This window comes from Phyllobates terribilis, unplaced genomic scaffold, assembly GCF_046119375.1.
Source record: "Phyllobates terribilis strain yellow unplaced genomic scaffold, ASM4611937v1 Scaffold_3__8_contigs__length_932513732, whole genome shotgun sequence".
Taxonomy (NCBI): Eukaryota; Metazoa; Chordata; class Amphibia; order Anura; family Dendrobatidae; genus Phyllobates; species Phyllobates terribilis.
The window spans coordinates 830505489-830532482 of record NW_027362763.1 but is presented as its reverse complement, the minus strand read 5'-3'; positions in this window follow the sequence as shown (position 1 = coordinate 830532482).

The window sequence follows — 26994 nt, the reverse complement described above, 5'->3', positions numbered from 1 at the left end:
TACTATGTATGAATATGTGGAAGCATTATACTACTATTTATGACTATGGGGTGAATTATATTACTGTATATGACTATGGGGGTGCATTATACTGCCAAAGTATAACTACAGGGTGAATTATACTGCTTTATATGACTATGGGGGTTCATTATACTACTATATTTGACTATGGAGTGAATTATACTACTATATATGACTATGGGGGTGCAATATACTACTATGAATGACTATGGGGTGCATTATACTAGTATGTATGACTATGATGGTGCATTATACTACTATATATGACTATATATGACTATGGGGGTGCATTATCCTACTATGAATGACTATAGGCATGCATTATACTACTATATATGACTATGGGGTGCATTAGTAGGACAATGATCCAAAACACACCAGCAAGTCCACCTCTAAATGGCTTAAGAAAAACAAAATTAAGACTTTGGAGTGGCCTAGTCAAAGTCCTGACCTTAATCCGATTGAGATGCTGAGGCATGACTTTAAAAAGGCGGTTCATGCTCGGAAACTCTCCAGTGTGGGTGAATTACAAAACTTTTGCGAAGATGAGTGGGCCAAGATTCCTCCAGAGAAATCCTCATTGTAAAAGACTCATTGCCAGTTATCGCAAACTCTTGATTGCAGTTGTTGCTGCTAAGGGTGGCCCAACCAGTTATTTGGTTTAGGGGGCAATCACTTTTTCACACAGGGCCTTGTAGGTTTAGATTTCTATTTCTCTTAATAATAAAAACCTTCATTTAAAAACTGCATTTTGCATTTTGTTATCTTTGTCTAATATCTAAATTTGTTTTGTGATCTGAAACATTTAAGTGTGACAAACATGCAAAAGAATAAGAAATCAGGAAGGGGGCAAACACTTTTTCACATCTCTGTATCACTGTATATACCAGGATGGGGCCCAGGATGAGGGACATATATACCAGGATGGAGGGCGCGTATGTACAATATATATATATATATATATATATATATATATATATATATATATATATACATATACTGGTGCCCAATAGAGAAAGGGAAAGGGGATAATATACTTTACCAAACAGCAAACCCCAGACCGGACAGGTGTCATTGGCAGTTATATGTACAGTGTGGATGGAGTCTTATAGCACTATTGTACTGTGTATTAGAGATGAGCGTTGTTCGACTCGAACTGTTCGCCAATCTCAAATTCGAGCTGTTTTGGGCGGTGTTCGAGCCGTTCGGCGAAAACAAACGATTTGAGAAAAATTCGGCTGTTCGAGGTTATGTTCGATAACTGTTCGTGCACCAAAATCATAACTGGATTTTTTCTCAGTAATGATGAAAATTAATGTTAATACGCAGTTTGAGTGTACAGCGGGGCGGGGGGAGGGGCAGGGGATGGATCTCTGCAGGAACAATGAAGATCTCCATTTTTTTTTCTCTTTCCCGCATTTACAGTGGGGAGGTGCAATCTGTCAGCCTATCAGCAGCGCACACACAGAGCGAAGTGCTTTTTTTCACACAAGCAAGGGCATGTTTCATTGGCAGTGTATGTCAAATGTCCTTGCCCTATAAGACCAAGCCATTTTCCCCGTCGCCACCATTTTCTCACTGCTGCAGCTGCGTGTTAGACGGCACCGCTGTTGCTGTGTGCGCTATACCTTGTTAATTTCAAGCCAATTTTCGCACAAATCTACAGATAGCTTGGGAGTAGGGAATAGTTGTGATTGCAGTCCTTTTAAGGACTAGGTTACAGCATTTCCTACGACTTTTATCAGGGAGGTCTGTGCTCTTAAATAGATAGATTGTGGGAGTAAAGACTAATTGTAGTTGCAGTCCTTTTCAGGACTAGGTTACATCAGTTCCTATCAGTTTTTGCCAGGCAGGTCTGTGCCAGTGCTGTGCAAGTTTTTTTCACAGCATTTGGCTGAATCTAACAAAGCTAATCCTTTTTGGCCTATTGCAGAGTGTGTTAGTCAGTGGAGTAGCCTATCTGTGTTGCAAGATATACCACCTGTGTATAGAATACCAATTTTTTTACTGCACCTAGTGAAGTAAAATCTTTTGGGCATAGCATCATTCTATTAGTCCATCTATACTGACCTCCATCAGGTTGCATATTGAATATAATTTTTTTCTGCATCTAGCTCTGAAAAAATATTTGGGCTTCTAGCAGTGTGTGGGACTTGTTCTATTAGTCCATCTATACTGCCTATCAATTTCTGGTATATATTTTTCACTGCTTGTGTGATCTGTCCTGAAAACTGCATTATATCTCCATGCAATGCTCTGCAGCCTATCAATTTCTGGTATATATTTTTTCACTCCTAGCTTTTTTATTCCATGATACTTAAAGGTCATCACACTTACTTTAAGAGTTTATGATCCATGCCGAGTTTACTAGTCTGTTTTTTTTTTTTTTCCCTGCACTTTATGGTCTCCTGTTGTCTTTTAAGCTAGTGATTGATTGTTAATGAGTTAAATCTGTGCAGATCTAAGCAGATACGTCCCTATATATTGAGACTTTGCTAAGGGGCAGCATTTATGCGGGGGCATTTATGCATATAGCATTTATGCATACTTTATCGAAGTGCCATAATTTAGCAAAGTGCCCTGGCAGTTAGAAAATGGCAGTTGGACAGGGCAGGAGACAGGTAAGACATGCAAGACAAACCAACAAACTTGCTTCCAGGTCATCTTTTTGGCAAACAGTATTCACCATTTGTATCTGTGCCATTTATACTCTGGTTGCTACAATCATCCACATTCACCGTTCTCCCACAAATGCGGCACACTTCATCCATATTAATCCCTCACTCCTCTCTTCTCCTATGTACAGTTGTCATGCTCTCTTCACAATGTTATACCACGCAGATCCATTCATTCCCACCATACAACACAGGAAACGCTCTCACAAATCACTCAATCATCTGCTCACTCTCTGTATCTTCCTTCTATTAGTCGCAGGTGATATTTCTCCCAACCCAGGACCCTCCAGTAATAATAACACTAACTCTTTCCCTGTTACATTCAGAAACCCTGCTAATCTCATTAATATTCCCTGCATATCTTCTGTCTCATTCAACTGTGCCCTTTGGAATGCGCGCTCAGCTCGTAATAAACTCTCTTACATCCATGACTTTTTCCTCTCTAATTCCCTCAACCTTCTGGCTCTCACTGAAACCTGGATCCAGCAGTCGGACACCACCGCCGCTGCAGCTCTCTCCTATGGTGGCCTACATTTCTCTCATACCCCGCGACCTGACAACAGATCAGGTGGAGGTGTTGGTCTGCTTCTTTCAACAAAATGTACTTTTCAGGTTATCCCCCCTGTACCCTCCCTTATCTTCCCGTCCTTTGAGGCCCACACAGTCAGACTCTACCGGCCCTTCTCCCTGCGAGTGGCGGTTGTCTATCGCCCCCCAGGTCCCCCCCGTCAATTCCTGGATCACTTTGCTGCCTGGCTTACAAATTTTCTATCCTGCGACATCCCCACGATAATCATGGGAGACTTTAACATCCCAATTGGCGATCCTCTTTCCCCATCTGCCACGCATCTTTTATCATTAACCTCCTCCTTCGGCCTTTCACAGCTTGCTAATTCTCCTACACATGAGGACGGGAACACATTGGACCTGATCTTCTCCCGGCTTTGCTCAGTACATGACTTTACTAACTCTCCCCTTCCACTCTCTGACCATAATCTTCTTTCATTCTCTGTCAAGAACTGTGACTCTACTCAAGACACTCCCACCGTCCACACTTATAGAAATTTACGCGCCATTAACACCCAGAAATTTATAAAAAGGTTGCAATCATCATTGGCCCCAATCTCCTCCCTCTCATGTCCCGACTCTGCATTGAAGCATTATAACAAAATAATGCTATGCGCCCTGGATGAAGCCGCACCTCCTACACAAAGAACAATTCGGCATAGACGGCGACAACCCTGGCACACGCCTCAAACACGTCTTCTCCAGAGGTACTCCAGGTGCGCTGAACGACTGTGGAGAAAATCAAATCTGCCCGAAGATTTCCTCCACTATAAATTTATGCTGAAAACATATAACTCTGCCCTTCACCTCTCCAAACAAACCTACTTTAACAACCTCATCATCTCACTTTCCAATAATCCTAAACGACTCTTTGACACGTTTCATTCTCTCCTCAATCAAACAGCACAGGCCCCGACCACCGACCTCAGCGCTGACGATCTGGCTAACTATTTCAAAGAAAAAATTGACCATATCCGACAGGAAATTTTCTCCCAATCCCCAAATGTTATGCATGCTCCCCCCCGCCACATTGTATCTTGCTCATTTTCTGACTTCGAACCAGTCACGGAAGATGAAGTGATCAGGCTCCTTGCATCTTCTCGCCCTACCACCTGCACCAGCGACCCTATTCCCTCACATCTCCTTCAGTCCCTTGCTCCAGCTGTCACCTCTCACCTAACTAAAATTTTCAACCTTTCCCTCTCATCTGGTATCTTTCCCTCTTCTTTTAAACACGCCAGCATACAACCATTACTTAAAAAACCATCCCTCGACCAGAACTGCACGGCCAACTACAGACCTGTTTCCAATCTTCCCTTTATCTCTAAACTCCTGGAACGCCTGGTCCACTCCCGTCTAATCCGCTATCTCTCAGACAATTCTCTTCTTGACCCTTTACAATCTGGTTTCCGCTCTTTACATTCTACTGAAACTGCCCTCACTAAAGTCTCTAATGATCTACTAACAGCTAAATCTAATGGTCATTACTCCCTGCTGATTCTCCTGGATCTCTCTGCAGCATTCGACACTGTGGATCACCAGCTCCTCCTCACTATGCTCCGCACTATTGGCCTCAAGGACACGGTTCTCTCCTGGTTCTCCTCTTATCTCTCTGACCGCTCCTTCTCTGTGTCTTTTGCCGGCTCCTCCTCCCTACTTCCTCTTACTGTCGGGGTTCCTCAAGGATCAGTCCTAGGCCCCCTTCTTTTCTCCTTATACACCGCTCCTATTGGACAAACAATCAGTAGATTCGGTTTTCAGTACCATCTCTATGCTGATGACACCCAATTATACACCTCTGCTCCGGACATCACCCCTGCATTACTACAAAAGACCAGTGATTGTCTTTCTGCTGTGTCTAACATTATGTCCTCCCTCTACCTAAAACTGAATCTGTCAAAAACTGAACTACTCGTCTTTCCTCCCTCCACTAACCTACCTGTGCCCGATATTGCCATCTCCGTTTGTGGCTCAACCATTACTCCCCAGCTACAAGCCCGCTGTCTTGGGGTCATTTTTGATTCAGATCTTTCTTTCACTCCTCACATAAAATCACTCGCTCGTTCATGTCATCTACACCTCAAAAACATCTCAAGAATCAGGACTTTTCTCACCTTTGACTCGGCAAAAACTCTTACTGTCGCTCTTATTCATTCTCGTCTTGACTATTGCAACGCTCTACTAATCGGTCTCCCTCTTACTAAACTCTCCCCTCTCCAATCCGTCCTGAACGCAGCAGCCAGGATCATATTCCTCGCCAACCGCTACTCAGATGCCTCTTCCCTGTGCCAGTCATTGCATTGGTTGCCCATCCAATATAGAGTTCGTTTTAAACTTATCACGCTTACCCACAAAGCGCTCCATGCTTCAGTACCCCCCTACATCTCCTCCCTTGTCTCAGTCTACCACCCTACACGTGCCCTCCGTTCTGCAAATGACTTGAAACTAAAATCCTCCATAATCCGAACTTCCCACTCCCGTCTCCAAGATTTCTCGCGTGCTGCGCCAATTCTCTGGAATGCACTACCCAGGACAGTTCGATTAATTCCCAATACCCACAGTTTCAAGCGAACCCTAAAAACACATTTCTTTAGACTGGCGTATCACCTAAACACACTCTGTCCATCCCAGCTTTCCCCCATATTAAAATCTTCTTCAACTTCGGGTTCAAACCAACCATGCACATAAAAGCCTCTGTCAGGGCTGCACACATACTGGCTGGCGACCAGTCCATGTATTATTATTTATCCTATTCAGTATATCAAGGCTGCATTATACAATATATGTACTTTTTACCTTTTGTCTCCCCCACTTCCTCATAGACTGTAAGCTTGCGAGCAGGGCCCTCACTCCTTTCGATATGAGATATGCTTATTCTGTATTGTCTGTATATGTCCCCCCTAAAATTTGTAAAGTGCTGCGGAATATGTTGGCGCTATAAAAATAAACTATTATTATTATTATTATTATTATTACTGACCTCCATCAGGTTGCAAACTGAATATAATTTTTTTCTGCATCTAGCTCTGAAAAAATATTTGGGCTTCTAGCAGTGTGTGGGACTTGTTCTATTAGTCCATCTATACTGACCTCCATCAGGTTGCAAACTGAATATAATTTTTTTCTGCATCTAGCTCTGAAAAAATATTTGGCCTTCTAGCAGTGTGTGGGACTTGTTCTATTAGTCCATCTATACTGACCTCCATCACGCTGCAAATTCTAAATAATTTTTTGTCTGCATCTAGCTCTGAAAAAATATTTGGCCTTCTAGCAGTGTGTGGGACTTTCTCTATTAGTCCATCTATACTGACCTCCATCAGGCTGCAAATTAAAAATAATTTTTATCTGCATCTACCTCTGAAAAAATATTTGGCCTTCTAGCTGTGTGTGGGACTTGTTCTATTAGTCCATCTATACTGACCTCCATCAGGTTGCAAACTGAATATAATTTTTTTCTGCATCTAGCTCTGAAAAAATATTTGGCCTTCTAGCAGTGTGTGGGACTTTCTCTATTAGTCCATCTATACTGACCTCCATCAGGTTGCAAATTAAAAATAATTTATATCTGCATCTAGCTCTGAAAAAATATTTGGCCTTCTAGCAGTGTGTGGGACTTTCTCTATTAGTCCATCTATACTGACCTCCATCAGGTTGCAAATTAAAAATAATTTTTTGTCTGCATCTAGCTCTGAAAAAATATTTGGCCTTCTAGCAGTGTGTGGGACTTTCTCTATTAGTCCATCTATACTGACCTCCATCAGGTTGCAAACTGAATATATTTTTTTTCTGCATCTACCTCTGAAAAAATATTGGGCTTCTAGCTGTGTGTGGGACTTGTTCTATTAATCCATCTATACAGACCTCCATCAGGTTGCAAACTGAATATAATTTTTTTCTGCATCTACCTCTGAAAAAATATTTGGGCTTCTAGCTGTGTGTGGGACTTGTTCTATTAGTCCATCTATACTGACCTCCATCAGGTTGCAAACTGAATATAATTTTTTTCTGCATCTAGCTCTGAAAAAATATTTGGCCTTCTAGCTGTGTGTGGGACTTGTTCTATTAATCCATCTATACAGACCTCCATCAGGTTGCAAACTGAATATAAATTTTTTCTGCATCTACCTCTGAAAAAATATTTGGGCTTCTAGCTGTGTGTGGGACTTGTTCTATTAGTCCATCTATACTGACCTCCATCAGGTTGCAAACTGAATATAATTTTTTTCTGCATCTAGCTCTGAAAAAATATTTGGCCTTCTAGCAGTGTGTGGGACTTTCTCTATTAGTCCATCTATACTGACCTCCATCAGGTTGCAAATTAAAAATAATTTTTTGTCTGCATCTAGCTCTGAAAAAATATTTGGCCTTCTAGCAGTGTGTGGGACTTTCTCTATTAGTCCATCTATACTGACCTCCATCAGGTTGCAAACTGAATATATTTTTTTTCTGCATCTACCTCTGAAAAAATATTGGGCTTCTAGCTGTGTGTGGGACTTGTTCTATTAATCCATCTATACAGACCTCCATCAGGTTGCAAACTGAATATAATTTTTTTCTGCATCTACCTCTGAAAAAATATTTGGGCTTCTAGCTGTGTGTGGGACTTGTTCTATTAGTCCATCTATACTGACCTCCATCAGGTTGCAAACTGAATATAATTTTTTTCTGCATCTAGCTCTGAAAAAATATTTGGCCTTCTAGCTGTGTGTGGGACTTGTTCTATTAATCCATCTATACAGACCTCCATCAGGTTGCAAACTGAATATAAATTTTTTCTGCATCTACCTCTGAAAAAATATTTGGGCTTCTAGCTGTGTGTGGGACTTGTTCTATTAGTCCATCTATACTGACCTCCATCAGGTTGCAAACTGAATATAATTTTTTTCTGCATCTAGCTCTGAAAAAATATTTGGCCTTCTAGCAGTGTGTGGGACTTTCTCTATTAGTCCATCTATACTGACCTCCATCAGGTTGCAAACTGAATATATTTTTTTTCTGCATCTACCTCTGAAAAAATATTGGGCTTCTAGCTGTGTGTGGGACTTGTTCTATTAATCCATCTGTACAGACCTCCATCAGGTTGCAAACTGAATATAATGTTTTTCTGCATCTACCTCTGAAAAAATATTTGGGCTTCTAGCTGTGTGTGGGACTTGTTCTATTAATCCATCTATACAGACCTCCATCAGGTTGCAAACTGAATATAAATTTTTTCTGCATCTACCTCTGAAAAAATATTTGGGCTTCTAGCTGTGTGTGGGACTTGTTCTATTAGTCCATCTATACTGACCTCCATCAGGTTGCAAACTGAATATAATTTTTTTCTGCATCTAGCTCTGAAAAAATATTTGGCCTTCTAGCAGTGTGTGGGACTTTCTCTATTAGTCCATCTATACTGACCTCCATCAGGTTGCAAATTAAAAATAATTTTTTGTCTGCATCTAGCTCTGAAAAAATATTTGGGCTTCTAGCAGTGTGTGGGACTTTCTCTATTAGTCCATCTATACTGACCTCCATCAGGTTGCAAATTCAAAATAATTTTTTGTCTGCATCTAGCTCTGAAAAAATATTTGGCCTTCTAGCAGTGTGTGGGACTTTCTCTATTAGTCCATCTATACTGACCTCCATCAGGCTGCAAATTAAAAATAATTTTTATCTGCATCTACCTCTGAAAAAATATTTGGCCTTCTAGCTGTGTGTGGGACTTGTTCTATTAGTCCATCTATACTGACCTCCATCAGGTTGCAAACTGAATATAATTTTTTTCTGCATCTAGCTCTGAAAAAATATTTGGCCTTCTAGCAGTGTGTGGGACTTTCTCTATTAGTCCATCTATACTGACCTCCATCAGGTTGCAAATTAAAAATAATTTATATCTGCATCTAGCTCTGAAAAAATATTTGGCCTTCTAGCAGTGTGTGGGACTTTCTCTATTAGTCCATCTATACTGACCTCCATCAGGTTGCAAATTAAAAATAATTTTTTGTCTGCATCTAGCTCTGAAAAAATATTTGGCCTTCTAGCAGTGTGTGGGACTTTCTCTATTAGTCCATCTATACTGACCTCCATCAGGTTGCAAACTGAATATATTTTTTTTCTGCATCTACCTCTGAAAAAATATTGGGCTTCTAGCTGTGTGTGGGACTTGTTCTATTAATCCATCTATACAGACCTCCATCAGGTTGCAAACTGAATATAATTTTTTTCTGCATCTACCTCTGAAAAAATATTTGGGCTTCTAGCTGTGTGTGGGACTTGTTCTATTAGTCCATCTATACTGACCTCCATCAGGTTGCAAACTGAAGATAATTTTTTTCTGCATCTAGCTCTGAAAAAATATTTGGCCTTCTAGCAGTGTGTGGGACTTTCTCTATTAGTCCATCTATACTGACCTCCATCAGGTTGCAAATTAAAAATAATTTATATCTGCATCTAGCTCTGAAAAAATATTTGGCCTTCTAGCTGTGTGTGGGACTTTCTCTAATAGTCCATCTATACTGACCTCCATCAGGTTGCAAACTGAATATATTTTTTTTCTGCATCTACCTCTGAAAAAATATTGGGCTTCTAGCTGTGTGTGGGACTTGTTCTATTAATCCATCTGTACAGACCTCCATCAGGTTGCAAACTGAATATAATGTTTTTCTGCATCTACCTCTGAAAAAATATTTGGGCTTCTAGCTGTGTGTGGGACTTGTTCTATTAATCCATCTATACAGACCTCCATCAGGTTGCAAACTGAATATATTTTTTTTCTGCATCTACCTCTGAAAAATTATTTGGGCTTCTAGCTGTGTGTGGGACTTGTTCTATTAGTCCATCTATACTGACCTCCATCAGGTTGCAAACTGAATATAATTTTTTTCTGCATCTAGCTCTGAAAAAATATTTGGCCTTCTAGCAGTGTGTGGGACTTTCTCTATTAGTCCATCTATACTGACCTCCGTCAGGTTGCAAATTAAAAATAATTTTTTATCTGCATCTAGCTCTGAAAAAATATTTGGCCTTCTAGCAGTGTGTGGGACTTTCTCTATTTGTCCATCTATACTGACCTCCATCAGGTTGCAAATTCAAAATAATTTTTTGTCTGCATCTAGCTCTGAAAAAATATTTGGCCTTCTAGCAGTGTGCGGGACTTTCTCTATTTGTCCATCTATACTGACCTCCATCAGGCTGCAAATTAAAAATAATTTTTATCTGCATCTACCTCTGAAAAAATATTTGGCCTTCTAGCTGTGTGTGGGACTTGTTCTATTAGTCCATCTATACTGACCTCCATCAGGTTGCAAACTGAATATAATTTCTTTCTGCATCTAGCTCTGAAAAAATATTTGGCCTTCTAGCAGTGTGTGGGACTACCTCTATTAGTCCATCTATACTGACCTCCATCAGGTTGCAAATTAAAAATAATTTATATCTGCATCTAGCTCTGAAAAAATATTTGGCCTTCTAGCAGTGTGTGGGACTTTCTCTATTAGTCCATCTATACTGACCTCCATCAGGTTGCAAACTGAATATTTTTTTTTCTGCATCTACCTCTGAAAAAATATTTGGGCTTCTAGCTGTGTGTAGGACTTGTTCTATTAGTCCATCTATACTGACCTCCATCAGGTTGCAAACTGAATACAATTTTTTTCTGCATCTACGTCTGAAAAAATATTTGGGCTTCTAGCTGTGTGTGGGACTTGTTCTATTACTCCATCTATACTGACCTCCATCAGGTTGCAAATTAAAAATAATTTTTTGTCTGCATCTAGCTCTGAAAAAATATTTGGCCTTCTAGCAGTGTGTGGGACTTTCTCTATTAGTCCATCTATACTGACCTCCATCAGGTTGCAAACTGAATATTTTTTTTTCTGCATCTACCTCTGAAAAAATATTTGGTCTTCTAGCTGTGTGTAGGACTTGTTCTATTAGTCCATCTATACTGACCTCCATCAGGTTGCAAACTGAATACAATTTTTTTCTGCATCTACCTCTGAAAAAATATTTGGGCTTCTAGCTGTGTTGGACTTGTTCTATTACTCCATCTATACTGACCTCCATCAGGTTGCAAATTAAAAATAATTTTTTGTCTGCATCTAGCTCTGAAAAAATGTTTGGCCTTCTAGCAGTGTGTGGGACTTTCTCTATTAGTCCATCTATACTGACCTCCATCAGGTTGCAAACTGAATATAATTTTTTTCTGCATCTAGCTCTGAAAAAATATTTGGCCTTCTAGCAGTGTGTGGGACTTTCTCTATTAGTCCATCTATACTGACCTCCGTCAGGTTGCAAATTAAAAATAATTTTTTATCTGCATCTAGCTCTGAAAAAATATTTGGCCTTCTAGCAGTGTGTGGGACTTTCTCTATTTGTCCATCTATACTGACCTCCATCAGGTTGCAAATTCAAAATAATTTTTTGTCTGCATCTAGCTCTGAAAAAATATTTGGCCTTCTAGCAGTGTGCGGGACTTTCTCTATTTGTCCATCTATACTGACCTCCATCAGGCTGCAAATTAAAAATAATTTTTATCTGCATCTACCTCTGAAAAAATATTTGGCCTTCTAGCTGTGTGTGGGACTTGTTCTATTAGTCCATCTATACTGACCTCCATCAGGTTGCAAACTGAATATAATTTCTTTCTGCATCTAGCTCTGAAAAAATATTTGGCCTTCTAGCAGTGTGTGGGACTACCTCTATTAGTCCATCTATACTGACCTCCATCAGGTTGCAAATTAAAAATAATTTATATCTGCATCTAGCTCTGAAAAAATATTTGGCCTTCTAGCAGTGTGTGGGACTTTCTCTATTAGTCCATCTATACTGACCTCCATCAGGTTGCAAACTGAATATTTTTTTTTCTGCATCTACCTCTGAAAAAATATTTGGGCTTCTAGCTGTGTGTAGGACTTGTTCTATTAGTCCATCTATACTGACCTCCATCAGGTTGCAAACTGAATACAATTTTTTTCTGCATCTACGTCTGAAAAAATATTTGGGCTTCTAGCTGTGTGTGGGACTTGTTCTATTACTCCATCTATACTGACCTCCATCAGGTTGCAAATTAAAAATAATTTTTTGTCTGCATCTAGCTCTGAAAAAATATTTGGCCTTCTAGCAGTGTGTGGGACTTTCTCTATTAGTCCATCTATACTGACCTCCATCAGGTTGCAAACTGAATATTTTTTTTTCTGCATCTACCTCTGAAAAAATATTTGGTCTTCTAGCTGTGTGTAGGACTTGTTCTATTAGTCCATCTATACTGACCTCCATCAGGTTGCAAACTGAATACAATTTTTTTCTGCATCTACCTCTGAAAAAATATTTGGGCTTCTAGCTGTGTTGGACTTGTTCTATTACTCCATCTATACTGACCTCCATCAGGTTGCAAATTAAAAATAATTTTTTGTCTGCATCTAGCTCTGAAAAAATGTTTGGCCTTCTAGCAGTGTGTGGGACTTTCTCTATTAGTCCATCTATACTGACCTCCATCAGGTTGCAAACTGAATATAATTTTTTTCTGCATCTAGCTCTGAAAAAATATTTGGCCTTCTAGCAGTGTGTGGGACTTTCTCTATTAGTCCATCTATACTGACCTCCGTCAGGTTGCAAATTAAAAATAATTTTTTATCTGCATCTAGCTCTGAAAAAATATTTGGCCTTCTAGCAGTGTGTGGGACTTTCTCTATTTGTCCATCTATACTGACCTCCATCAGGTTGCAAATTCAAAATAATTTTTTGTCTGCATCTAGCTCTGAAAAAATATTTGGCCTTCTAGCAGTGTGCGGGACTTTCTCTATTTGTCCATCTATACTGACCTCCATCAGGCTGCAAATTAAAAATAATTTTTATCTGCATCTACCTCTGAAAAAATATTTGGCCTTCTAGCTGTGTGTGGGACTTGTTCTATTAGTCCATCTATACTGACCTCCATCAGGTTGCAAACTGAATATAATTTCTTTCTGCATCTAGCTCTGAAAAAATATTTGGCCTTCTAGCAGTGTGTGGGACTACCTCTATTAGTCCATCTATACTGACCTCCATCAGGTTGCAAATTAAAAATAATTTATATCTGCATCTAGCTCTGAAAAAATATTTGGCCTTCTAGCAGTGTGTGGGACTTTCTCTATTAGTCCATCTATACTGACCTCCATCAGGTTGCAAACTGAATATTTTTTTTTCTGCATCTACCTCTGAAAAAATATTTGGGCTTCTAGCTGTGTGTAGGACTTGTTCTATTAGTCCATCTATACTGACCTCCATCAGGTTGCAAACTGAATACAATTTTTTTCTGCATCTACGTCTGAAAAAATATTTGGGCTTCTAGCTGTGTGTGGGACTTGTTCTATTACTCCATCTATACTGACCTCCATCAGGTTGCAAATTAAAAATAATTTTTTGTCTGCATCTAGCTCTGAAAAAATATTTGGCCTTCTAGCAGTGTGTGGGACTTTCTCTATTAGTCCATCTATACTGACCTCCATCAGGTTGCAAACTGAATATTTTTTTTTCTGCATCTACCTCTGAAAAAATATTTGGGCTTCTAGCTGTGTGTAGGACTTGTTCTATTAGTCCATCTATACTGACCTCCATCAGGTTGCAAACTGAATACAATTTTTTTCTGCATCTACCTCTGAAAAAATATTTGGGCTTCTAGCTGTGTTGGACTTGTTCTATTACTCCATCTATACTGACCTCCATCAGGTTGCAAATTAAAAATAATTTTTTGTCTGCATCTAGCTCTGAAAAAATGTTTGGCCTTCTAGCAGTGTGTGGGACTTTCTCTATTAGTCCATCTATACTGACCTCCATCAGGTTGCAAACTGAATATTTTTTTTTTCTGCATCTACCTCTGAAAAAATATTTGGGCTTCTAGCTGTGTGTAGGACTTGTTCTATTAGTCCATCTATACTGACTTCCATCAGGTTGCAAACTGAATACAATTTTTTTCTGCATCTACCTCTGAAAAAATATTTGGGCTTCTAGCTGTGTGTGGGACTTGTTCTATTACTCCATCTATACTGACCTCCATCAGGTTGCAAATTAAAAATAATTTTTTGTCTGCATCTAGCTCTGAAAAAATATTTGGCCTTCTAGCAGTGTGTGGGACTTTCTCTATTAGTCCATCTATACTGACCTCCATCAGGTTGCAAACTGAATATTTTTTTTTTCTGCATCTACCTCTGAAAAAATATTTGGGCTTCTAGCTGTGTGTAGGACTTGTTCTATTAGTCCATCTATACTGACGTCCATCAGGTTGCAAATTGAATATAATTTTTTTCTGCATCTAACCCAGCCAATAGTTTTGGCCTAATACCACAGTTTGGCCACTCAGCTCTGCTCGGTTCCCATCCATTGTTTTTTTGTGCAAACAACTCCAGAGTTGTGAATTAGTTAACCACCAAAATGAGTGGAAAAAGGCCTGCTGCTGGTGGAAAGGGGAATAGGCTTGTTGGGAAGGGGAAAAAAGGTTGTGTCCGTGGGGTAGGTGTTAAAGCAACAGTAACATCTCCAGAAGAAAGACCATCTTCCAGCCAAACTAAAATGTCTACTTCTTTTAGCGGACAATGTGATAAGATCCCTTTCTTACGGCCACGCCAATCGCTACAAATTCCAGATGAGGCACAAAAACAGCAGGTGCTTCAACGGATATCAAGTGCTCCTTTAAGTGGGCTCTCCTCCAGATCAACTTCAACATCACAAATACTCCAGTCCTCAAAGGTGTCACCCCAATCTCACTTGCTTCCTCACAGCTCCCAAATCTCCAGCTGCCCGTCTGAGTATGAGGTAGAACAGATGGTTGAGTCTGCAGAGCTGTTTACTCATACTATAGCCTGGGAATCAGAGGTCGACTCCAGCGCTTCTGTGAATCCAGACGAGGAAATGATCTGCACTGATGCCCAGAATCTTTATGATTCGGATCCAGGACCAGACGCAGAAGGTTCTGACCATAATGTAGACCCTCATTCCCAAACTGTAACTCCTGTTGGTGGAGACAATGAGGAAGACGATGATGAGACTCAAATACCTGATTGGAGCGACAACTTTAGTTTTTTGTCAGGGCAGGAACAGGTTGGCTCTGAGGACGACGGGTGTGATAACGCACAGGGTGATGATGATGAGGTTGGAGATCCCACTTACTGTCAACCCACAGTCAGCCAAGAGATGAGGTCAGCAGAGGAGGTGGAGGAAGATGCTAGTGAAGACGAGGTCAGGTTGCGCCTTCCTGGACAGAGACGTAGTACTGGAAGCACATCAACAACTGCATCCTCAAGCACAACTCTGCCTCTCACCACAAGTCGTGGTGGCTCTTCAGGTCGCATGGGTGCTAAGATTTTTTCAGATCGATAAAGATGACCCAACTCGTGTTATCTGTAACATTTGTCAGCAAAAGCTAAGTAGAGGCCAAAAAATACATAGTTTGAGTACTTCATGCATGAACCGGCACATGGACATGAAGCATAAGTTGCAGTGGGAAGCTCAGTGTGCTACAATGCGGCCTAGCCGGCCGGGCCAACCACCGTCTGCCATATCTTGTGCATCCGCGGCCTCTTCATCCTCTGTGACTGGGGGGACAGCAGTCACACCTGTTTTGGGGCGCAGACCTGCCACCTCTTTACCCGCAACAGCCAGCGTGATTGGCAGGTCATCATTTTCTTTGGAGGTGGTAACACCAGCTGGTATTGAGCGCTGTCCGACATCGATAGCACCACCTTTGGATCAAGACAACCTAACATGTCCGCCTGCATCTTCCTCACAGACCGGCAGTTTGCCGGGGACACCCTTATCAACCCCGTCTAAGCACAATAGCCAGCCCTCGGTCCCTCAGATGTGGACAAGTAAAAGACCATTTCCTCCTAGCCATGAGAAAGCTAAGAGGTTGAATTTCACCATCTGCAAGCTCTTGGCTACAGAAATGCTGCCTTTCCGCCTGGTGGACACAGAGGATTTTCGAGACCTTATGTCCGTCGCAGTGCCCCAGTACCAGATGCCCAGTCGGCACTACTTCTCAAAGAAAGGTGTGCCTGCGCTCCACCAGCATGTCGCACACAACATCACCGCTTCTTTGAGAAACTCTGTGTGTGACAGGGTGCATTTCACCACAGACACTTGGACGAGTAGGCATGGACAGGGGCGTTACATGTCGCTGACTGGGCACTGGGTAACTATGGTGACAGCAGGACAAGGGGCTGCTGTCAAAGTCTTGCCGTCCCCACGAGTTGTGCGTCAATCCTCTTTATGTCAAAGTTCCTCCACTGCTTCTGCCTCCTCAACCTCCTCTCGGTCTTCCACCTGCACCCAAAGCCTGTCTGGTCATGCCACAAGCTTTCTAACTGCGCAGAAGGGATCCTGCACACCTCCTTACTATGCTGGCAGTAGGGCTCAACGTCATCAGGCAGTTTTTACTTTGAAATGTCTGGGAAATGTGAGTCACACAGCTGAGGAGTTGTGGTCAGCTCTGGAGAACCAATTTCATGAATGGTTGTCTCCACTGGACCTGAAACCAGGGAAGGCCGTGTGCGACAATGCTGCAAACCTGGGTGCGGCCCTTCGCCGGGGCAATGTCACACACGTGCCTTGTATGGCTCACGTGTTGAACCTGGTTGTCCAGCAATTTTTAGCCCACTATCCCAGACTAGATGGCCTTCTGCAGAGGGCACGGTCGCTGTGTGCTCACTTCCGCCGTTCGCATCCCGCAGCTCAGCGACTTACATCTCTACAGAAATCGTTGGGCCTGCCACTTCACCGGCTAAAATGCGATGTGCCTACCCGGTGGAATTCAACTCTGCACATGTTGCAGCGACTGTGGCAGCACCGACAAGCCCTGGTGCAATACGTTCTGACGTATAGCCTGGGCCAACGAGATCCAAAGGTGGGGCAAATCACGCTGGAGGAGTGGTCTCAGATCAGGGACCTATGCACCCTTCTGCACAGTTTTGAAATGGCGACGAAGATGTTTAGTGCTGACGATGCCATTATCAGCATGACTATTCCGGTGATTTACATGCTGGAGCACATGTTAAACAGAATTCGGAGTCAGGTGGTGGCACAAGAGGAGGTGGAGGAAGTAGAGGAGGAGGAGTTGTATGCGGAAGGGCTAACATTTGCAAGGTCCAGACGGTCGGCAGCACCAAGGCGGCAGGCATGTGAGGGTGGGGGAGATGGTTTTACCAGGGCGCATGGTAGCAGCCAAACTAGTGAGGAAGGTGCAGGAGCCCAGGAAGAAGTGGAGGACGAACTGATGGAAGACTCATCAGATGAGGGAGACCTTGATCACATTTCTGTTGTGCGAGGTTGGGGGGAGAGGACAGAGGAAGGAAGCATGATTGTTACCTCGCCACCAACACAACAGGGACTTGGTGCTCCTGGATGCGCAACACACATGAGTGCCTTCTTGCTGCACTACCTGCAACATGACCCTCAAATTGGGACAATTAGAAATAATCCTGACTACTGGGTTGCCACACTGTTAGATCCCCGGTACAAAAGTAAATTTGCAGAAATTATTCCTGCCATAGAAAGGGATGCACGCATGCAGGAGTATCAGCAGAGACTGTTGCAGAATCTTACATGTGCTTTTCCACAAAACACCAGTGGTGCACGTAGTGAATCTCACAGTTCCAACTTGCCAACCGTGGGACCGTCAAGTGTTCAGCACTCAAACCGTAACAGAACCACAGTATCTGCTGGTAACATCAATTTTGCGGAATCATTTCACCACTTTTTTAGCCCATCCTTTGCAAGGCCACAGGAGACAAGAAGTCTGACACATAGTCAACGCCTAGAGACGATGGTACAGGAGTATCTCCAAGTAAACATTGAAGCCATGACTGTGTCACTGGACCCTTGCTCTTTTTGGGCTTCCAATCTGGATAAATGGCCGGAGCTAGCCACTTACGCCTTGGAGATCTTGTCATGCCCCGCAGCCAGTGTTCTGTCTGAACGTGTGTTCAGCGCTGCTGGTGGTGTGCTGACAGATAAGCGCATGCGGCTCTCCACTGATAATGTAGACAGACTCACGTTCATGAAGATGAACAAATCATGGATCCGAAACGACTTTTCTACCCCTGTGTCATCCTGGGGAGAGTAAAAGCTTGATGATTGGTTAAAATCACCCTACCAACCGTTTTAAGCTTTCAAATTACTAATCATGTTTATCTGTATCTTGGCTGGAAAATAATTTGGGCTTTGTAGCAGTGTGCAGCACTGATTCTATTAGGCCATCTATAATAAGCTCCACCAGATTTAAAATTACTAATCATGTTTATCTGTATCTTGACTGGAAAATAATTTGGGCTTTGTAGCAGTGTGCAGCACTGATCCTATTAGGCCATCTATACTAAACTCCACCAGATTTAAAATTAATAATAATTTTTAGCTGCATCTAGCCCGGAAAATAATTTTGGGGCTCCGAGATGCGCAAGACACATAAGTGCCTTCTTGCTGCACTACCTGCAACATGACCCTCATATTGTCAGAATTCGAAGTAATCATGACTACTGGGTTGCCACACTCTTAGATCCCCCAAACTTTTCGATCAACCTTTTCATTTTAATAAAGACCAAAAAAATGGTCATTTTTGAAATTATAAGCATTAGCAGGTTATTAGAAACTGAAATCAAACAGTTTTCAACTCAAAACTTTATTCTAGGTGATGTTACATTTTCACATAGGACCCCTTGTTCGAAAGGAGCTTCTGAACTCTCTCGTCCATTGAATTTGTCAGGTTTTGGATGGTTTCTGCTTCAATTGTTTTGCATGAGGACAGAATACCCTCCCAGAGCTGTTGCTTAGATGTGAACTGCCTCCCGCCATCATAGACACTCCTTTTGATGATGCTCCAGAGGTTCTGAATGGGGTAGAGGTCAGGGGAGCATGGGGGTCACACCATAAGTTTGTCCCCTTTTATGCCCATATCAGCCAGAGATGCAGATGTTTTATGTGCAGCATGAGATGGTGCATTATCATGCAAAAAAATTATCTTGCTGGGAAATACACGGTTCTTCTTCTTGAACCATGGCAGGAAGTGCTGTTTGAGAAAATCCACATACATTATGGAGTTCATCTTTAGCGCCTTCAGGGATCCTAAAGGGGCCGACAATCTCTCTCCCCATGATTCCAGCCCAAAACATTACTCCACCTCCTCCTTGTTGGCGCTGTAGCCGTGTTTGCGTGGGGTGTCCATCAACCAGCCATCCTCCACTCCATCCATCTGGACCATCGAGCGCTGCACGGCACTCATCCGTGAACAAAACAGTTTTGAAATCAGTCTTCATGTAATGTTTGGCCCACTGGAGCCGTTTCTGCTTGTGTGAAGTGGATAGAGGAGGTCGACAGAATGGCGTATGCACAGCTGCAAACCTCTGAAGGACCCTGCATCTTGTTGTTCGGGGGACGTTGGAGGCACCAGCAGCTTCAAAAACTTGTCTGCTGCTATGACAAGGCTTTTTTGCCGCTGCTCTTTTAACCTGACGTAATTGCCTGTAGGAAAGAGTCCTCAATTTGCCCTTATCAGCACGCACACGTGTGTACTGCGAATCAGCTACATACTTCTTGATTGCCAAGACACTTCATCCTGATCATCGCACAATGTTGATTGCAGTCATGCCTTGACCTAAACACTCCACAATTTGCTGCTTCTCAGCAGCCGACACATCCTTTTTCTTTCCCATTTTGGCAGAAAATGTAGGCTGCTTAATAATGTGAGACAGCCTTCTTAAGTAGTCTTGCCTTTCATTGGACACACCTGCCAAACTAATTAGCACAGGTGTCTGCAATTGCTTACAGTGATATAAAGAGCCCTGACACAGATCACCATCAATGAGTTTAACTGACAAACAAACAAATTCTTCCCTTATCACTCCTAAACACTTTTTGCATAATAATTTGGAACACAGTGTACATGTGCTTTTCCACAAAACACCAGTGGTTCACGTAGTGAATCTTACAGTTCTAACTTGCCAACCGTGGTCTGTATGGAGTTGTTCAATAAAGGGCCCAAAATTAAGATAACATAGATGGGAGAGGTCTCTATGAATAGGAATTCCTAAGTATTTGATACCCTGTGAGGGCCAGGCAAAGGGAAAGTTGGACTGGATGGAATCCTATATGGATTTGGGGAGGGAGACATCGAGGGCCTCAGACTTCGCTGCATTGATTTTAAAATTTGACCATGTAACAAAGTGATCTATTTCAGCCATAACAGCATGGATAGATATATGTGATTGAGTGATATATACTAGGACATCATCAGCAAATAGAGAGCACTTGTACTCGGTGCCTCCCACCTCAATCCACCTAATATTGGGGTTATGGCGAATTGATGAGAGCAGGTGCTCCGTCACTAGGATGTATAAGAGAGGGGACAGAGGACATCCCTGCCTTGTCCCATTGGTGATTGTGAAAGGTGATGAAAATGTTCTGATGCACCCCCTGGGCCTTGGGACACCCGGAGCCGGACCCTTTTTGGTGGATGCTGGTGGTTGTAGTCTTCATGGCGGCGAACCGGTTCCGTGGCTCAGGGTGGTCAAACCAGTGGCGGAACTATTTATGTGGTTTTGATGTTTAAATGTCCGACTACGCCACCCGTGGATTGCGGTCAGAGTGAACCGCCGCTGCAGGGCAGACCGCTGAGGCTGGTGTTGTGGGTGCAGCAGAGCGTAGCATAACTCCCCACGGGAGGAGTATAGTCTCAGGGCAGTGTATGCGGAGGATGGGGGTGATGGTGCAGGGCAGCAGCAGTAACGACACGGAGTCAGTGATGCAGTCCAGGGCCTTTACTCACAGTTCTTATTATCCAGACCACGTCTGCAGGTAACGGCTGCCCACGTCGTACTGTGCTCACCAGGTGAGGGGCTCAGACAACTCCCAGATAACTTTGGAGCGCTTCACAGGACCCCCTTTGTGTGTCCTTTGTCTGGCCTTTCTTACCAACCCTTCTGTCCGGCTGCCTCGGGCCTCCTCTTGGTAAACTTGGCGCCAGTTTCCCTGACCCTATGTGGTGCCTTCCTAGCGGGTGTAGCGAGGGGCTGCGCCACATAAAATGTCACAGCCTCCGGTTTCTAGATGAGGGTCGTTTCCTGCCTCTACTAGTTTCGGGGACCGGTCTCCCCCTTTGGCCTGACCCCTCCACGCAGGTGGATTCGGGCGTGCGGTGGCGACTCGCCCGTCCGCATCCCTGGGATCCCTTCATTCCTCGTTCCTGGAGCCTTCTCCGCTCCTCTTCCTTCCTTCTCCCTCTTCCAGGCCTGGGCCTCTGTTACTAGGCCCGCCTTCGGAGCAGAGCTCATGCAGAGCCCCTGCTCCCTGCCACTTCTGCTCAGACTTCTCTGCACTGAACTAAGATGGTGCCCACCTTTTATACTCCCTTCTCAATGCACCTAGGAACTGCTTCCTCCCTGCTCCTGCACTACAGGGTTCCCCTTCCTCAGTGTTCCCTCCCCCCACTCCAGCCAGGGACAGGGACTGTCGTGCCCATCTCAGAGGCATATTGGTCGCCCTGCCCCACGGCAATGTGGTGTAATGCATGCAGGTGTCGGGTCCTGATCCACACTCCATCCTTACCTGAGAGTGAGATATCACACCTCTGGGTGAGGTGCAATACCTCTGTAGCAACCGAGCCCTCAGGGTGCTACAGTTCCATTTATCTTCAGCCTAGGTGACGTATTGTGATACAGGGCCGTGATTTTGGCTATAAAAGGGTCCCCTAGACCCCTACCCCAAGCTTTTTAAGAGAATCATATATGGCGTGCCAGGAGACTCTATGGAATGCTTTCTCAGCATCCAACGAGAGTATCTAATTACAAATTTTTAACTGCATCTAGCCCAGGAAATAATTTGTGCCTAGTAGCAGTGTCTGCTAGTCAGCAGATTATCCCGGCTGTTAAGCAAGCTACACCACCTGTAGTTTGGACACTTAATTTTTTCAAAGGAAATGCTTTGGGACAACGGGATACTCAGTGAAGAGCATCAGGAGGCACCCCAAGGCATAGGGTCTGGGACTGGCAGTAGGATGCCTTGCGGTGGACAGCCGAGCTCGATCCTTATAAAAGCTTTTTAACTGCAGCAGCTTTAGTGGACGCTACTGGAGCTGGAATTACGCGGCTGCTGGCATGAGACTTGCCCTCCAATAGATTCTTGTAAATGGATTTAAAGTGTATTCATTCAAATTAGAGAGACAATTTAAATTAAAAAGCTTAGAGCTGCCTCCACCACAGGGGAGCTCGCTCGATCCACCAGCGGACAGGCACCAGTATTGGGAGAGGGGGGCTGGCCGTCAGGGTTCACCGCGGCTCTGGCACAAACCCGGCGACACGGAGGTGGCACGGGCAGGAGCGGACTGGCCGTGTCGGCTTCTCACTTTTTGGATTTTAGAAGGGCATAACATGCCTATATCTGTATCTCCCCCTCCTTTTACTCCTCCACCTCTTTTCTTTTCGCATGACTATATGTACTTGTCACTTTTCCATGTGTTAGTTGTGTCTTCTGAGCAGTTTGTCAGCTTTTGGACACCTTTGAAGGTGTTTTCTATGTGTTTCTATGTGTTTTTGTTTGCCTGCCATTGGTTTTAACGGTGTTCGAAGGTGTTCGACGAACAGTTCGACGAACAGTTCGGCGAACACACGGGTGTTCGACGAACCGAACCGAACTCGAACACTACGGGGGTGGCTCAACACTACACACTACATCCTGTGATAACAGCCCGCCATGACACTTAACATTTCTGCTCACCAATTCGCTTATCCTAAATGCCCCAAAAAACGCCAGAACAAAGGCCGCCCCAAATAGCCGACATTCATATTCAGAACTACACACACAGCTAAGGCAACGCAAAAGCTGACCCAGTATTTCAAACTATACCGGGCGCCGCCAATCTCGTACCGATAGCTCCTCCGAAATGCCTTCATCGCCTGGCGAACCAAGAAATCCTTGGTAACGTCCCTCCAACCACTTAACTTAAAGAAGAAGGCCAAACCTGCTTACCTACCAGCTACAGCTGAGCCTGATAAACCCTCCTGAAATGCCCTGCCGATCATATACAACAATAAATACGGACGGTCCGCTTCCGTCACCTGCTCACCTGCCGACTCCTCGAGCTCCTGCCAAAGACGCCACGCAGAAACATATCGAGACCAAGTACTGGGGTTAACAGAACACCTCACCAAATTCAACGCTGCACGGACACTAGATCCCACAACCACCGGGGCCAATCGGTCTCCAACTGCTCCGCGTCCGGCGCTAGTTCCCGAAAACGATCCCACTGGAAGCAAGACAATGCATCAGCTATTGAATTCTGAACACCCGGTACATGAACAGCACAAAACCAGACATTAAAATCCAAACACCTGAGCACTAGATGGCGCAAAAGAGACAGAACTGGCAATGAAACAGCTGACAAGTTGTTAATACAATGCACTCCACTTAAGTTGTCACTGAAGAAACGCACTTTCTTGTTCCTGAGCTCAGAGCCCCAAACCTCCAAAGCCACCACAATAGGAAACATTTCCAGCAATGCCATGTTTCTTGTCAAACCTGCATCCTTCCATGATTCCGGCCACTCTCCCACACACCATTTTCCACCGAAACAGGCCCCAAAACCATAAGAACCTGACGCGTCTGTAAACAAAACCAGATCCACATTAGAAACGACTTGATCCATCCAAACCGACCTGCCATTATAAGATTGAAGAAAATCCGCCCAAATGGACAAATCCGCCTTGTGTTCTGAATTCAATCTTACAAAATGCAACGGATGTTTAATGCCTGCTGTCGCCTGAGCCAACCTACGTGAAAAAACTCTTCCCATAGGTAAAATCCTGCACGCAAAATTTAACTTACCCAAAAGAGATTGCAGTTGGCGCAGGCGCAATTTCTTTGCCCGCAAAGCCTCTTGGACACAAGACTTCAGATCTAACAATTTGTCCTCTGGCAAGCGCCATTCCATCCTGACGGAATCCAATTCAATGCCCAAAAACTTCAAAACCATGGAGGGTCCCTCCGTTTTCTCCGGGGCCAACGGAATGCCAAAGCGAGATGCTACCTGTTCAACCGTCGTAAGCTGCAAAGAACAAACTGAGGACCCAGCTGGCCCAATACACAAAAAGTCATCTAAATAGTGCAATACGGAGTCCAAGCCGGATTCCTCCCTAACTACCCATTCAATAAAACAACTAAACTTTTCAAAGTAGGAACACGAGATCGAACATCCCATCGGTAGACAACAATCCACGTAATAATGACCGTCCCAAAAACAACCAAGTAAATGAATACTGTCTGGGTGCACAGGAAGCAGACGAAAAGCGGACTTAATGTCCGTTTTTACCATGAGAGATCCTTTTCCCAGCCTCCGCACCCAGTCCACGGCCTTGTCAAAAGAAACATACGATACTGATGCCAAATCTGGATCAATATCATCATTAACTGAACTAGCATGAGGATACGACAAGTGATGGATTAACCGAAACTTGTTAGGCTCCTTTTTGGGCACAACGCCCAGAGGAGAAACACATAAACACGGCAGCGGAGGTTCCAAAAAAGGACCAGCCATGCGACCAAACTTAATTTCCTTATCCAATTTTTCCTTAACAACTGCAGCATGCATCTGTAGCACCCTGAGGATTCGGCTGCTACAGGGGTATTGCACCTCAAACCAGAGGTGTGGTATTCCACTCCCGGGTAAGGATGGAGTGTGGAACTGAGCTCAGTAGGCTGCATGCACTACATACATCCCATTTCCGGGGGACAGATCGATGGTACTCCCACTAGATAAATGTGCAGGTACGACAGTGTCTGTCCCTGGCTGGAGTGGGAGGGGGGTGGAACATCCCAGTAGTGTAGGGGCAGATAGGGGGAGCAGTCTGGGTAAGGCTAGGAGCTCATTGGGTGCTGGTCACCTGAGCTCACACATAGAGATAGTATATAAGGTGGGCACCATCTTAGAACAGGGTCTTTTTGTAGAGGTTCGGTCAGACAGGCAGACAGTCATCAGTCAGTCTTGTGTAGAGCAGAGGAAGAGCAGAGAGGCTCAGCCAGCTCCAAGGCCAAGAAAGAGAGAGAGGAGAAGAGAAGGACCCAGAGGGGAAAAGAAGAAGGAACCCCAAGAACCTAAAATTAGACCAGAGGGGTGAAGGGTTGGCACAAGGGTACCGGATCCCAAGCTGGTGGAGGCCACTAATCCTCAGCCAGAGACCGGAGGTCGTGGGCAGGATCTGCCACGACCCCCCCACTAAATCCACTGCGAAGGCACACCGAGTATAGGGTCAGGGAACCCAGAGAAAAGGGTTTAACCAACAAGAGACCCGAGGGAGCCGGACATAAGTGGATCCCTGGTGGGAACGGCCGTAGTAAGGAACGTCAGAAAGGGAGCTCAGGATCACGCTCCAGAATTACTTGGGGGTTGGCCGAGTCCAGGACCTGGTGGACGCAGCACGGCTCGGGCGGTCACTCAAGGCCAGAGTGACCAAAAGAACAGCAGTAAGTAAAAACCCTGAACTGCACAGCCCGACTCTGAGTCTTCTTACCATCCTCACTGCACCTCCACAACCACCATCCTCTACAACTGACCCCCTGAGGCTATACCCCTCCCGTTGGGGGTTATACTACCAGAGCTGCACACACACCACCAGCCTCAGCGGACCCTGCTGCAGCGGCGGCCGTATTGACCGCAAATCAACGGGTGGCGTAGTCGACACAAAGAACATCCAGCAACATCTGTAAGGACTGCCACACACTGAGCTTGACACCCTGGGCACGGACCGGGTCACCGCCACTCGGAGACTACAACCCCAATCTGATCCGGCTCCGGGTATTCCCCAAACAGCACTGGCCCAGGGGGTGCGTCACATCCGAGCCGAAATCAAATTCTTAGGCCGCACCGTACGTGGCACAACTGCCGACGGAATCCTGAAGCCAAAATTAAAACCATCCCTCAACAACACAGCTGCTTCCTTATCCGGATACCTACTTAGAAACGGAAGCATCCGATCTATTCTCACTGGTGTCCTCCCTTTTTGAAAAAGAGTCGCTTGATTTTTTCTTTCCTTTCTTAAAGCACTTGGAATGGCTGTGAGACCCTCCGCAGCCTGAACATTCGTGCTTAACCTTACAGTCTGTGCCAAAACGGCATTCCCGCTCGTTAAACTGCCAGCACAGCCCCTTCCTGGAGCCTGACGAGGATGCCGCCGAATTGGCAGAACCCCAGCTACTCCCAGGAAAGGACTGCGAGGCCGACTTTGGTGCTGTCATCAATCGCAACCACAAACTAATCTCCTTGTGGTCCCACCGTAAACTCGGACGGACTGCCTTTCTTTGCCTAAACTGTTCATCATACCTCAGCCAGGCCATCCCGCCATAAACACGGTATGCTTCACTAATCGAATCTAAATAACAAAATAATGCAGAACAGTTCTCCAGAGCTTTCTCCCCAATGACACTCGCTAGTGTGGTAAACGCCTGCAGCCAATTTTGAAAAGTGCGAAGAATCAGACGATAACGCCTGCGCTCCTCTTCATCCTTCTTATTCTCATCTGGATTTACCCTGTCTAAATTAAACTTCTCCAATGGTAGCAAAGAAAAAATTTCCACGTACTCATCCTTCCATATTTTTTCTCGCACCTCCTGCTTTAAATGAGCTCCCAAGGGGCCATCAAAGCACATATAAACCTCGCCCCTTGCTCTGTCATCCAACCGCACTGTATCCACTGGAGTCACCGCAGCCGCTGGTGCTGCAACCGTCTCATTAGCTGCA